Genomic DNA, 12,238 nt, shown 5'->3' with positions numbered 1-12,238 from the left:
ATGGCAACCTATCCCTATTAAGTGCACTACTTTTCACCAGGGTCCATAGGGAATAGGGTGCCATTTGGACTCACCTAGCGGAATTACATTGAAATCATGTTCTTAACACATTAAAATACAAATGGCGGGTATTAATCGTATGTGAAATATCCAGTAGGGTAATGCCATGCTCTGCCAACCAGGACCCACAGGAGCACTGCCCTACATTCCAAATGGGACCCTATTCCCTATATAGTGCACTACTGCAGACCAGGGCCCATAGGACTGCAGATGAAGTCTGTCTGCCTGTCTTGACACTATAAGCACATTCAATTATCTCTATGCCCTTAGAGTCTGAGAGTAGGATCTTAATTTGATCACACTGTTGCAAGAGAACTTTCCAGGACATTTTAAATATGTAGTAAATTTGAGGTTTAAAAAGGCTTCTAAAGTTTGTAATTTCCCGTACAAAAATGTCAATTTATTATAATCCACTTAATAATTAACATTTCCTGTTGCCGCAGGATTATTTTCCTGCTGTAGCAAACTGACTCAAATTAAGACTCTACATCTGTAATCTGTATCTCATTAAAAGTTAGTGCAAAAAAACTCTAATACAAAGATGAGAACAACTCAAATAAATGTATGTAGGGTTTATTCATGTCTATGTAGGGTTTATTAATGTCAATGTAGGGTTTATTCATGTCAATGTAGGGTTTATTCATGTCTATGTAGGGTTTATCCATGTCTATGTAGGGTTTATTCATGTCAATGTAGGGTTTATTCATGTCAATGTAGGGTTTATTCATGTCAATGTAGGGTTTATTCATGTCTATGTAGGGTCTATTCATGTCAATGTAGGGTTTATTCATGTCTATGTAGGGTTTATTCATGTCTATGTCTCTGAGGCTGTGTCAGTTTAGTGAAGGGTTTATTCATGTCTATGTCTCTGAGGCTGTGTCAGTTTAGTGAATGTTTATTCATGTCTATGTCTCTGAGGCTATATGTCAGTTTAGTGAAGGGTTTATTCATGTCTATGTAGGGTTTATTCATGTCAATGTAGGGTTTATTCATGTCTATGTAGGGTTTATTCATGTCTATGTAGGGTTTATTCATGTCTATGTAGGGTTTATTCATGTCAATGTAGGGTTTATTCATGCCTATGTAGGGTTTATTCATGTCTATGTAGGGTTTATTCATGTCTATGTAGGGTTTATTCATGTCTATGTCTCTGAGGCTATGTGTCAGTTTAGTGAAGGGTTTATTCATGTCTATGTCTCTGAGGCTATGTGTCAGTTTAGTGAAGGGTTTATTCATATCTATGTCTCTGAGGCTATGTGTCAGTTTAGTGAAGGGTTTATTCATGTCTATGTCTCTGAGGCTATATGTCAGTTTAGTGAAGGGTTTCTCAGAAATTAAAAACACTAGTGAGTCTTTTCTATTTTATTCTCCACATATTATAGTTTCCTTCACGCAGTATGCTTTCCACTCTCTTAATGGCATCACCGGCTAAAACGCACACGCACGCACGCACGCACGCACGCACGCACGCACGCACGCACGCACGCACGCACGCACACACACACACACACACACACACACACACACACACACACACACACACACACACACACACACACACACACACACACACACACACACACACAGTGTGTAATAGTCTATGAAGTTTCTGGAATGAGTTTCGAATTACAAGGTTTACTCCTAGTATGGTTTCCTACCCTGGAGGTCACCTCATGATGCTGACACAAAGTTAACACAATGGAGACCTGTTCATTCAGCCCCAAGACCACAGTCATCAGCAGATAGAAGGTGCTGACTAACTTCCACCATGATTATATAACACAAGGCTCATATCAATGAAGCATGATGCAGATGTAGAACATTCAAAAACATTTAAATACCTTTTTTCTGCTTAAAGGGGCAATCTGGGATTCAAACAACAACAAAGGATTACCCCGCCACTTTTTTGGTAAACAGCTGATGGATGGTGCTGTAATAGATCTATAACAACATAAATATAGGCATCATTTATGTGGTGGGGTCAGGGGTCAGTCATATCGGTCTACGCTATTGCGGAGAAGAGGACATTGACAGTAGATACAAAAACCCTTAGTGTATTATTCAGTGCACACTACAGTGGAGGGTGGAAAACATGGCAGGTTGACGTTTATTGGGATGAATCTTGTACTTATAAATGCCAGGCCTACATTTGATGAGAGATTCTCACACTGTGTTCACAACCCACTGGGTCTAGTAGGGCGTTTTAACAAGGCTGTGTTCACAACCCACTGGGTCTCCTTGGGCCTATTAACGAGGCTGTGTTCACAACCCACTGGGTCTAGTAGGGCCTTTTAACGAGGCTGTGTTCACAACCCACTGGGTCTAGTAGGGCCTTTTAATGAGGCTGTGTTCACAACACACTGGGTCTCCTTGGGCCTTTTAACAAGGCTGTGTTCACAACCCACTGGGTCTAGTAGGGCCTTTTAACGAGGCTGTGTTCACAACCCGCTGGGTCTCCTTGGACCTTTTAACAAGGCTGTGTTCACAACGCACTGGGTCTAGTAGGGCCTTTTAACAAGGCTGTGTTCACAACCCACTGGGTCTCCTTGGACCTTTTAACAAGGCTTTGTTCACAACCCACTGGGTCTAGTAGGGCCTTGTAATGAGGCTGTGTTCACAACCATCTGGGTCTAGTAGGGCCTTTTAACAAGGCTGTGTTCACAACCCACTGGGTCTCCTTGGACCTTTAAATGAGGCTGTGTTCACAACCCACTGGGTCTCCATGGGCCTTTTAATGAGGCTGTGTTCACAACCCACTGGGTCTAGTAGGGCCTTTTAAAAAGGATGTGTTCACAACCCACTGGGTCTAGTAGGGCCTTTTAATGAGGCTGTTTTCACAACCCAATGGGTCTCCTTGGACCTTTTAATGAGGCTGTGTTCACAACCCACTGGGTCTAGTAGGGCCTTTTAACGAGACTGTGTTCACAACCCACTGGGTCTCCTTGGGCCTTTTAACAAGGCTGTGTTCACAACCCACTGGGACTCCTTAGGACTTTTAACGAGGCTGTGTTCACAACCCCACTGGGACTCCTTGGGCCTTTAACGAGGCTGTGTTCACAACCCACTGGATCTACTTGGGCCTTTTAACAAGGCTGTGTTCAAACCCACTGGGTCTCCTTGGACCTTTTAACGAGGCTGTGTTCACAACCCACTGGGTCTAGAAGGGCGTTTTAATGAGGCTGTGTTCACAACCCACTGGGTCTCCTTGGACCTTTTAATGAGGCTGTGTTCACAACCCACTGGGACTCCTTGGGCCTTTTAACAAGGCTGTGTTCACAACCCACTGGGTCTCATTGGACCTTTTAATGAGGCTGTGTTCACAACCCACTGGGACTCCTTGGTCCTTTTAACAAGACTGTGTTCACAACCCACTGGGACTACTTAGGCCTTTTAATGAGGCTGTGTTCACAACCCACTGGGACTCTTTGGACCTTTTAACGAGGCTGTGTTCACAACCCACTGGGTCTAGTAGGGCCTTTTAATGAGGCTGTGTTCACAACCCACTGGGTCTAGTAGGGCCTTTTAACGAGGCTGTGTTCACAACCCACTGGGTCTAGTAGGGCCTTTTAATGAGGCTGTGTTCACAACCCACTGGGACTCCTTAGGCCTTTTAATGAGGCTGTGTTCACAACCCACTGGGACTCCTTGGACCTTTTAACGAGGCTGTGTTCACAACCCACTGGGACTCCTTGGGCCTTTTAACGAGGCTGTGTTCACAACCCACTGGGACTCCTTAGGCCTTTTAACGAGGCTGTGTTCATAACCCACTGGGACTCCTTGGGACTTTTAACGAGGCTGTGTTCACGACCCACTGGGTCTAGTAGGGCCTTTTAACGAGACTGTTTTCACAACCCACTGGGTCTCCTTGGACCTTTTAATGAGGCTGTGTTCACAACCCACTGGGTCTAGTAGGGCCTTTTAATGAGGCTGTGTTCACAACCCACTGGATCTACTTGGGAATTTTAACGAGGCTGTGTTCACAACCCACTGGGTCTATTAGGGCCTTTTAATGAGGCTGTGTTCACAACCCACTGGATCTACTTGGGAATTTTAACGAGGCTGTGTTCACAACCCACTGGGTCTAGTAGGGCCTTTTAACGAGGCTGTGTTCACAACCCACTGGGTCTCCTTGAACCTTTTAACAAGGCTGTGTTCACAACCCACTGGGTCTAGTAGGGCCTTTTAATTAGGCTGTGTTCACAACCCACTGGGACTCCTTGGGCCTTTTAACAAGGCTGTGTTCACAACCCACTGGGTCTCCTTGGGCCTTTTAACAAGGCTGTGTTCACAACCCACTGGGACTCCTTAGGCCTTTTAATGAGGCTGTGTTCACAACCCACTGGGACTCCTTGGACCTTTTAACAAGGCTGTGTTCACAACCCACTGGGACTCCTTGGGCCTTTTAATGAGGCTGTGTTCACAACCCACTGGGACTCCTTAGGCCTTTTAACGAGGCTGTGTTCATAACCCACTGGGACTCTTTGGGACTTTTAACGAGGCTGTGTTCACGACCCACTGGGTCTAGTAGGGTCTTTTAACGAGACTGTTTTCACAACCCACTGGGTCTCCTTGGACCTTTTAATGAGGCTGTGTTCACAACCCACTGGGTCTAGTAGGGCCTTTTAATGAGGCTGTGTTCACAACCCACTGGATCTACTTGGGAATTTTAACGAGGCTGTGTTCACAACCCACTGGGTCTAGTAGGGCCTTTTAATGAGGCTGTGTTCACAACCCACTGGATCTACATGGGAATTTTAACGAGGCTGTGTTCACAACCCACTGGGTCTAGTAGGGCCTTTTAACGAGGCTGTGTTCACAACCCACTGGGTCTCCGCGAACCTTTTAACAAGGCTGTGTTCACAACCCACTGGGTCTAGTAGGGCCTTTTAATTAGGCTGGGTTCACAACCCACTGGGACTCCTTGGGCCTTTTAACAAGGCTGTGTTCACAACCCACTGGGACTCCTTAGGCCTTTTAATGAGGCTGTGTTCACAAACCACTGGGACTCCTTGTACCTTTTAACAAGGCTGTGTTCACAACCCACTGGGACTCCTTGGGTCTTTTAACGAGGCTGTATTCACAACCCACTGGGACCCCTTTGGGCCTTTTAACAAGGCTGTGTTCACAACCCACTGGGTCTCCTTGGACCTTTTAACAAGGCTGTGTTCACAACCCACTGGGTCTAGTAGGGCCTTTTAATAAGGCTGTGTTCACAACCCACTGGGACTCCTTGGGCCTTTTAACGAGGCTGTGTTCACAACCCACTGGGTCTCCTTGAACCTTTTAACAAGGCTATGTTCACAACCCACTGGGTCTAGTAGGGCCTTTTAATTAGGCTGTGTTCACAACCCACTGGGACTCCTTTGGGCCTTTTAACAAGGCTGTGTTCACAACCCACTGGGACTCCTTGGACCTTTTAACAAGGCTGTGTTCACAACCCACTGGGACTCCTTGGGCCTTTTAACAAGGCTGTGTTCACAACCCACTGGGACTCCTTAGGCCTTTTAACGAGGCTGTGTTCATAACCCACTGGGACTCCTTGGGACTTTTAACGAGGCTGTGTTCACGACCCACTGGGTCTAGTAGGGCCTTTTAATGAGGCTGTGTTCACAACCCACTGGGACTCCTTGGACCTTTTAATGAGGTTGTGTTCACAACCCACTGGGTATCCTTGGACCTTTTAACGAGGCTGTGTTCACAACCCACTGGGTCTCCTTGGGCCTTTTAATGAGGCTGAGGAACCAGGCAGAATAATGCTAGTGCCCCAGGTATTGATCCTCAGCGAAGTATTGATTACCTCACTGCAACGCCCCCTCAAAGCTAGGCCACATCCCAAATGGCACCCTATTCCCTATAAAGTGCACTACTTTTGACCAGGGCCCATAGGGTTAGTCGGCTAACTAGCCCCTTGCTGCTTGTGCCGACATGGATAAGACTTCTACATTTAGAAACCATCTCTATTTAAACAGTGAGTGGTTAGTTGGTCTATAGCCTGAATGATGGGGATGTCTTCCTATAGTTGGAAATATGAGTAGCAGTCGTTTGTACTGTGTGGCTATGAGAGCAGTTCTCTGAACAACTTTGACCTCATATCAGGGAACTGCAGCAACTTTGACCTCATATCAGGTTACTGCAACAACTTTGACCTCATATCAGGGAACTGCAACAACTTTGACCTCATATCAGGGAACTGCAACAACTTTGACCTCATATCAAGGAACTGCAACAACTTTGACCTCATATCAGGGAACTTCAGCAACTTTGACCTCATATCAGGGAACTGTAACAACTTTGACCTCATATCCGGGAACTGCAACAACTTTGACCTCATATCAAGGAACTGCAGCAACTTTGACCTCATATCAGGGAACTGCAACAACTTTGACCTCATATCATGGAACTGCAACAACTTTGACCTCATATCAGGGAACTGCAACAACTTTGACCTCATATCAGGGAACTGCAGCAACTTTGACCTCATATCAGGGAAATGCAACAACTTTGACCTCATATCAGGGAACTGCAACAACTTTGACCTCATATCAGGGAACTGCAACAACTTTGACCTCATATCAGGGAACTGCAACAACTTTGACCTCATATCAGGGAACTGCAGCAACTTTGACCTCATATCAGGTTACTGCAACAACTTTGACCTCATATCAGGGAACTGCAACAACTTTGACCTCATATCAGGGAACTGCAACAACTTTGACCTCATATCAAGGAACTGCAACAACTTTGACCTCATATCAGGGAACTTCAGCAACTTTGACCTCATATCAGGGAACTGTAACAACTTTGACCTCATATCCGGGAACTGCAACAACTTTGACCTCATATCAAGGAACTGCAGCAACTTTGACCTCATATCAGGGAACTGCAACAACTTTGACCTCATATCATGGAACTGCAACAACTTTGACCTCATATCAGGGAACTGCAACAACTTTGACCTCATATCAGGGAACTGCAGCAACTTTGACCTCATATCAGGGAACTGCAGCAACTTTGACCTCATATCAGGGAACTGCAACAACTTTGACCTCATATCAGGGAACTGCAACAACTTTGACCTCATATCAGGGAACTGCAACAACTTTGACCTCATATCAGGGAACTGCAACAACTTTGACCTCATATCAGGGAACTGCAACAACTTTGACCTCATATCAGGGAACTGCAACAACTTTGACCTCATATCAGGGAACTGCAACAACTTTGACCTCATATCAGGGAACTGCAACAACTTTGACCTCATATCAGGGAACTGCAACAACTTTGACCTCATATCAGGGAACTGCAACAACTTTGACCTCATATCAGGGAACTGCAGCAACTTGGCTTCTAGGCAATTAGACATGAAATAATTTTCACTTCTGTATTGTAATCCAAAACAATCTGTACCTTTTGTTTGCCAAATCCCCATGTTTACAAAAAGACATGCAACTGTAATGTATCCATGGCTAGCAATCAACAGTTGGCCAGATGGCATTTAAAATAATAAACTCAATGTTCTGTCTCATTTTAAATGATCCAGAGATATTCTCTACCACATTCCTCACTCTCTGCTCTGCTTTCGTTAGAAATGACAGTTTCATGTCTTAGTAATACTTAAACAAATTTAGTGTGTATCCCCAATGGCACACTATTCCCTATAAAGTGCACTACTTTTGACCGGGACCAATAGCACTCTGGTCAAAAGTAGTGCACTACGTAGGGAATAGGGTGCCAGTGGCGCTGTTGCTCCTATCACAGATCTCAGCTTTAAAGAGGGTATATACCCAGTACGCTCCAATCCAGACAGGCAAGACAGATGGGCATTGGCTAAACTGTTTCCTTTAGATTAAAACAACAAATAGCCTACAAGCAATAAGTGTTCTACTCAATCCGTATCAGGGAAGTTCAGCGACAGTGTGATTGAAATTTAAAGGCAATGTTACTGCGTTAGCGGAGACTGCATTCACGGTAAACGCTGCGTATGTCGGCTCAATCGGAAATAACCTTTACATTTCTATCGTGCAATCTGTAGCCCTAATTCTTGAATACGCAGCAGAGCACCTCTCTCAGAGCTCATTTACATCAGGCTACACACTGGACAGAAACAATGCCAGAATGGCCCCCAAATCCCTATATACTAGTACACTATTTTACAGAATAGAGGGCCATTGTAGATGCATCCCAATGTTACAGAGACACTAGTTCAGAGACACTTAAGCTCACCATGCAAGGAAATAAGTCTTTATAATTTTGTTATTCCTTGTAGCTCCTAGTAGAATAAATAGCATTTATTATTTCATTTTAAGCACCATTGTAACCTCCTGACCGTCCTGTGAACCAGCCACTGTTCTGACAGCAGAATGCAAAGAGCAGCAGAAGCCAAAACCACATCAAGAAGATTAATACAAGAGTCAGAAAGGCAAATAGGCAGGTTGAAGATAGTCAAATAGGCAGGCTGAAGATAGTCAAATAGCCTAGTAATGCATGATGCATCTTGATGTTTGAACATTGTCATCCTCTATACTTGACCCTTACCAGAGCCTTATATCGCTCTGGTTTGATTAAGCTAACATATGTAATTGCTTTAATATGGTCATACCATAGATCCTTTAGCTATTTAACTTTGCATTTTAGGACCCCTGTAGGTATCCCAAAACAATATTACAAAATGATTTGCTAAATCGTGTAGCTCAGTTGGTAGAGCATGGCGCTTGCAACGCCAGGGTTGTGGGTTCGATTCCCACGGGGGCCAGTATGAAAAAAATAAAAAATAAGAATGTATGCACCCACTAACTGTAAGTCGCTCTGGATAAGAGCGTCTGCTAAATGACTAAAATGTAAATGTGATAAAATCCTGAATTTGTCCTTTACTACTATAGTTATACATTTAATTATAATTTCTAAAGTGGAAGTTGGGAGAGTTATATTTGAGTGTTTCAGTGAAACGTAAGTGAGAGGCCCCGCTCTCTCCTTTCCCAGATGTTTAGTTCATTTCATTCGATCTCCTTTGCATTATTGTAGCCTTTTTCTGTAGCCTGTCAGCTATGTGTCTGTCTATCCCTGTTCTCTCCTCTCTGCACAGGCCATACAAACGCTTCACACCACGTGGCTGTTGCCACTCTAATCTGGTGGTCCCTGCGCGCACGACCCACGTGGAGTTCCAGGTCTCCGGCAGCCTCTGGAACTGCCGTTCTGCGGCCAACAAGGCAGAGTTCATCTCAGCCTATGCTACCCTCTGGCGCTGACGGAAACATGGATTACCACAAAAAACACTGCTACTCCTACTGCTCTTTCCTCGTCTGACCATGTGTTCTCGCATACCCCGAGAGCATCTGGTCAGCGCGGCGGTGGCACAGGAATCCTCATCTCTCCCAAGTGGACAATCTCTCTTTTTCCCCTGACCCATCTGTCTATCTCCTCATTTGAATTCCATGCAGTCACAGTCACTAGCCCATTCAAGCTTAACATCCTTGTCATTTATCGCCCTCCAGGTTCCTTTGGAGAGTTCATCAATGAGCTTGACGCCTTGATAAGTTCCTTTCCTGAGGATGGCTCACCCCTCACAGTTCTGGGTGACTTTAACCTCCCTACGTCTGCCTTTGACTCATTTCTCTCTGCCTCCTTCTTTCCACTCCTTTCCTCTTTTGACCTCACCCTCTCACCGTCCCCCCCTACTCACAAGGCAGGCAATACGCTTGACCTCATCTTTACTAGATGCTGTTCTTCTACTAATCTCACTGCAACTCCCCTCCAAGTCTCCGACCGCTACTTTGTATCCTTTTCTCTCTCGCTCTCCTCCAACACTACTCACTCTGCCCCTACTCAGATGGTAATGTGCTGTCGCAACCTTCACTCTCTCTCTCCCGCTACTCTCTCCTCTTCCATCCTATCATCTCTTCCCTCTGCTAAATCCTTATCCCTCCAATCTCCTGATTCTGTCTCCTCAACCCTCCTCTCCTCCCTTTCTGGATCTTTTGACTCTCTATGTCCCCTATCCTCCCGGCCGGCTCGGTCCTCCCTTCCTGCTCCGTGGCTTGACGACTCATTGCGAGCTCACAGAAGAGGGCTCCGGGCAGCCGAGCGGAAATGGAGGAAAACTAGACTCCCTGCGGACCTGTCATCTTTTCACTCCCTCCTCTCTACATTCTCTTCCTCTGTTTCCGCTGCTAAAGCCACTTTCTACCACTCTAAATTTCAAGCCTCTGCCTCTAACCCTAGGAAGCTCTTTGCCACCTTCTCCTCCCTGCTGAATCCTCCTCCTCCTCCCCCTCCCTCCTCCCTCTCTGTGGATGACTTCGTCAACCATTTTGAAAAGAAGGTTGACGACATCCGATCCTCATTTATTAAGTCAAATGACACCGCTGGTCCTGCTCACACTGCCCTACCCTATGCTTTGACTTCTTTCTCCCCTCTCTCTCCAGATGAAATCTTGCGACAACAACCTGCCCACTTGACCCTATCCCCTCCTCTCTTCTCCAGACCATTTCCGGAGACCTTCTCTCTTACCTCACCTCGCTCATCAACTCATCCTTAACCGCTGGCCAAGTCCCTTCCATCTTCAAGAGAGCGAGAGTTGCACCCCTCCTCAAAAAACCTACACTCGATCCCTCCGATGTCAACAACTACAGACCAGTATCCCTTCTTTCTTTTCTCTCCAAAACTCTTGAGCGTGCCGTCTCTAGCCAACTCTCCTGCTATCTCTCTCAGAATGACCTTCTTGATCCAAACCAGTCAGGTTTCAAGACTGGTCATTCAACTGAGACTGCTCTTCTCTGTGTCACGGAGGCTCTCCGCACTGCTAAAACTAACTCTCTCTCCTCTGCTCTTATCCTTCTAGACCTATCCGCTGCCTTTGATACTGTGAACCATCAGATCCTCCTCTCCACCCTCTCCGAGTTGGGCATCTCCGGCGCTGCTCACTCTTGGATTGTGTCCTACCTGACAGGTCGCTCCTACCAGGTGGCGTGGCGAGAATCTGTCTCCGCACCACGTGCTCTCACCACTGGTGTCCCCCAGGGCTCAGTTCTAGGCCCTCTCCTATTCTCTCTATACATCAAGTCACTTGGCTCTGTCATATCCTCACATGGTCTCTCCTATCATTGCTATGCAGACGACACACAATTAATTTTCTCCTTTCCCCCTTCTGATAACCAGGTGGCGAATCGCATCTCTGCATGTCTGGCAGACATATCAGTGTGGATGTCGGATCACCACCTCAAACTGAACCTCGGCAAGACGGAGCTGCTCTTCCTCGGGGAAGGACTGCCCGCTCCATGATCTCGCCATCACGGTTGACAACTCCATTGTGTCCTCCTCCCAGAGTGCAAAGAACCTTGGTGTGACCCTGGACAACACCCTGTCGTTCTCCGCTAACATCAAAGCGGTGACCCGATCCTGCAGGTTCATGCTCTACAACATTCGCAGAGTACGACCCTACCTTACACAGAAAGCGGCACAGGTCCTAATCCAGGCACTTATCATCTCCCGTCTGGATTACTGCAACTCGCTGTTGGCTGGGCTCCCTGCCTGTGCCATTAAACCCCTACAATTTATCCAGAACGCCGCAGCCAGTCTGGTGTTCGATCTTCCCAAGTTCTCTCATATCACCCCGCTCCTCCGCACACTCCACTGGCTTCCAGTTGAGGCTCGCATCTACTACAAGACCATGGTGCTTGCCTACGGAGCTGTGAGGGGAACGGCACCTCCTTACCTTCAGGCTCTGATCAGACCCTACACCCAAACGAGGGCACTACGTTCATCCACCTCTGGCCTGCTAGCTCCCCTACCTATACAGAAGCACAGTTCCCGCTCAGCCCAGTCAAAGCTATTTGCTGCTCTGGCACCCCAATGGTGGAACAAGCTCCCCCACGACGTCAGGACAGCGGAGTCACTGACCACCTTCCGGAGACACTTGAAACCCTACCTCTTTAAGGAATACCTGGAATAGTATAAAGTAATCCTTCTACCCCCCACCCCACCATAAGAAAAAATAAAAGTGATTGTCCCACTGGCTATCATAAGTTGAATGCACCAATTTGTAAGTCGCTCTGGATAAGAGCGTCTGCTAAATGATGTAAATGTAAATGTATAGCCCATAGAAACGCATTGAATAACACATTCATAAATGGAAAAACAGAGTCACAAAATAATCAACTCTATATCTGACATGGTACAGGTG

The 12,238-nt window shown here is 46.2% G+C and overlaps 1 protein-coding gene across 1 annotated transcript in view; it reads right to left on the bottom strand.

The window, feature by feature from the left end:
• LOC311140401 (transmembrane protein 65-like) overlaps nt 1-12,238 on the bottom strand; it is a 55,004-nt gene that overhangs the window by 29,075 nt on the left and 13,691 nt on the right. The gene's annotated exons all lie outside the window — the stretch shown is intronic.

Source organism: Coregonus lavaretus, assembly GCF_964263955.1.
Source record: "Coregonus lavaretus genome assembly, chromosome: 13".
Lineage (NCBI taxonomy): Eukaryota > Metazoa > Chordata > Actinopteri > Salmoniformes > Salmonidae > Coregonus > Coregonus lavaretus.
This window is presented reverse-complemented; position numbering and strand designations above follow the sequence as displayed.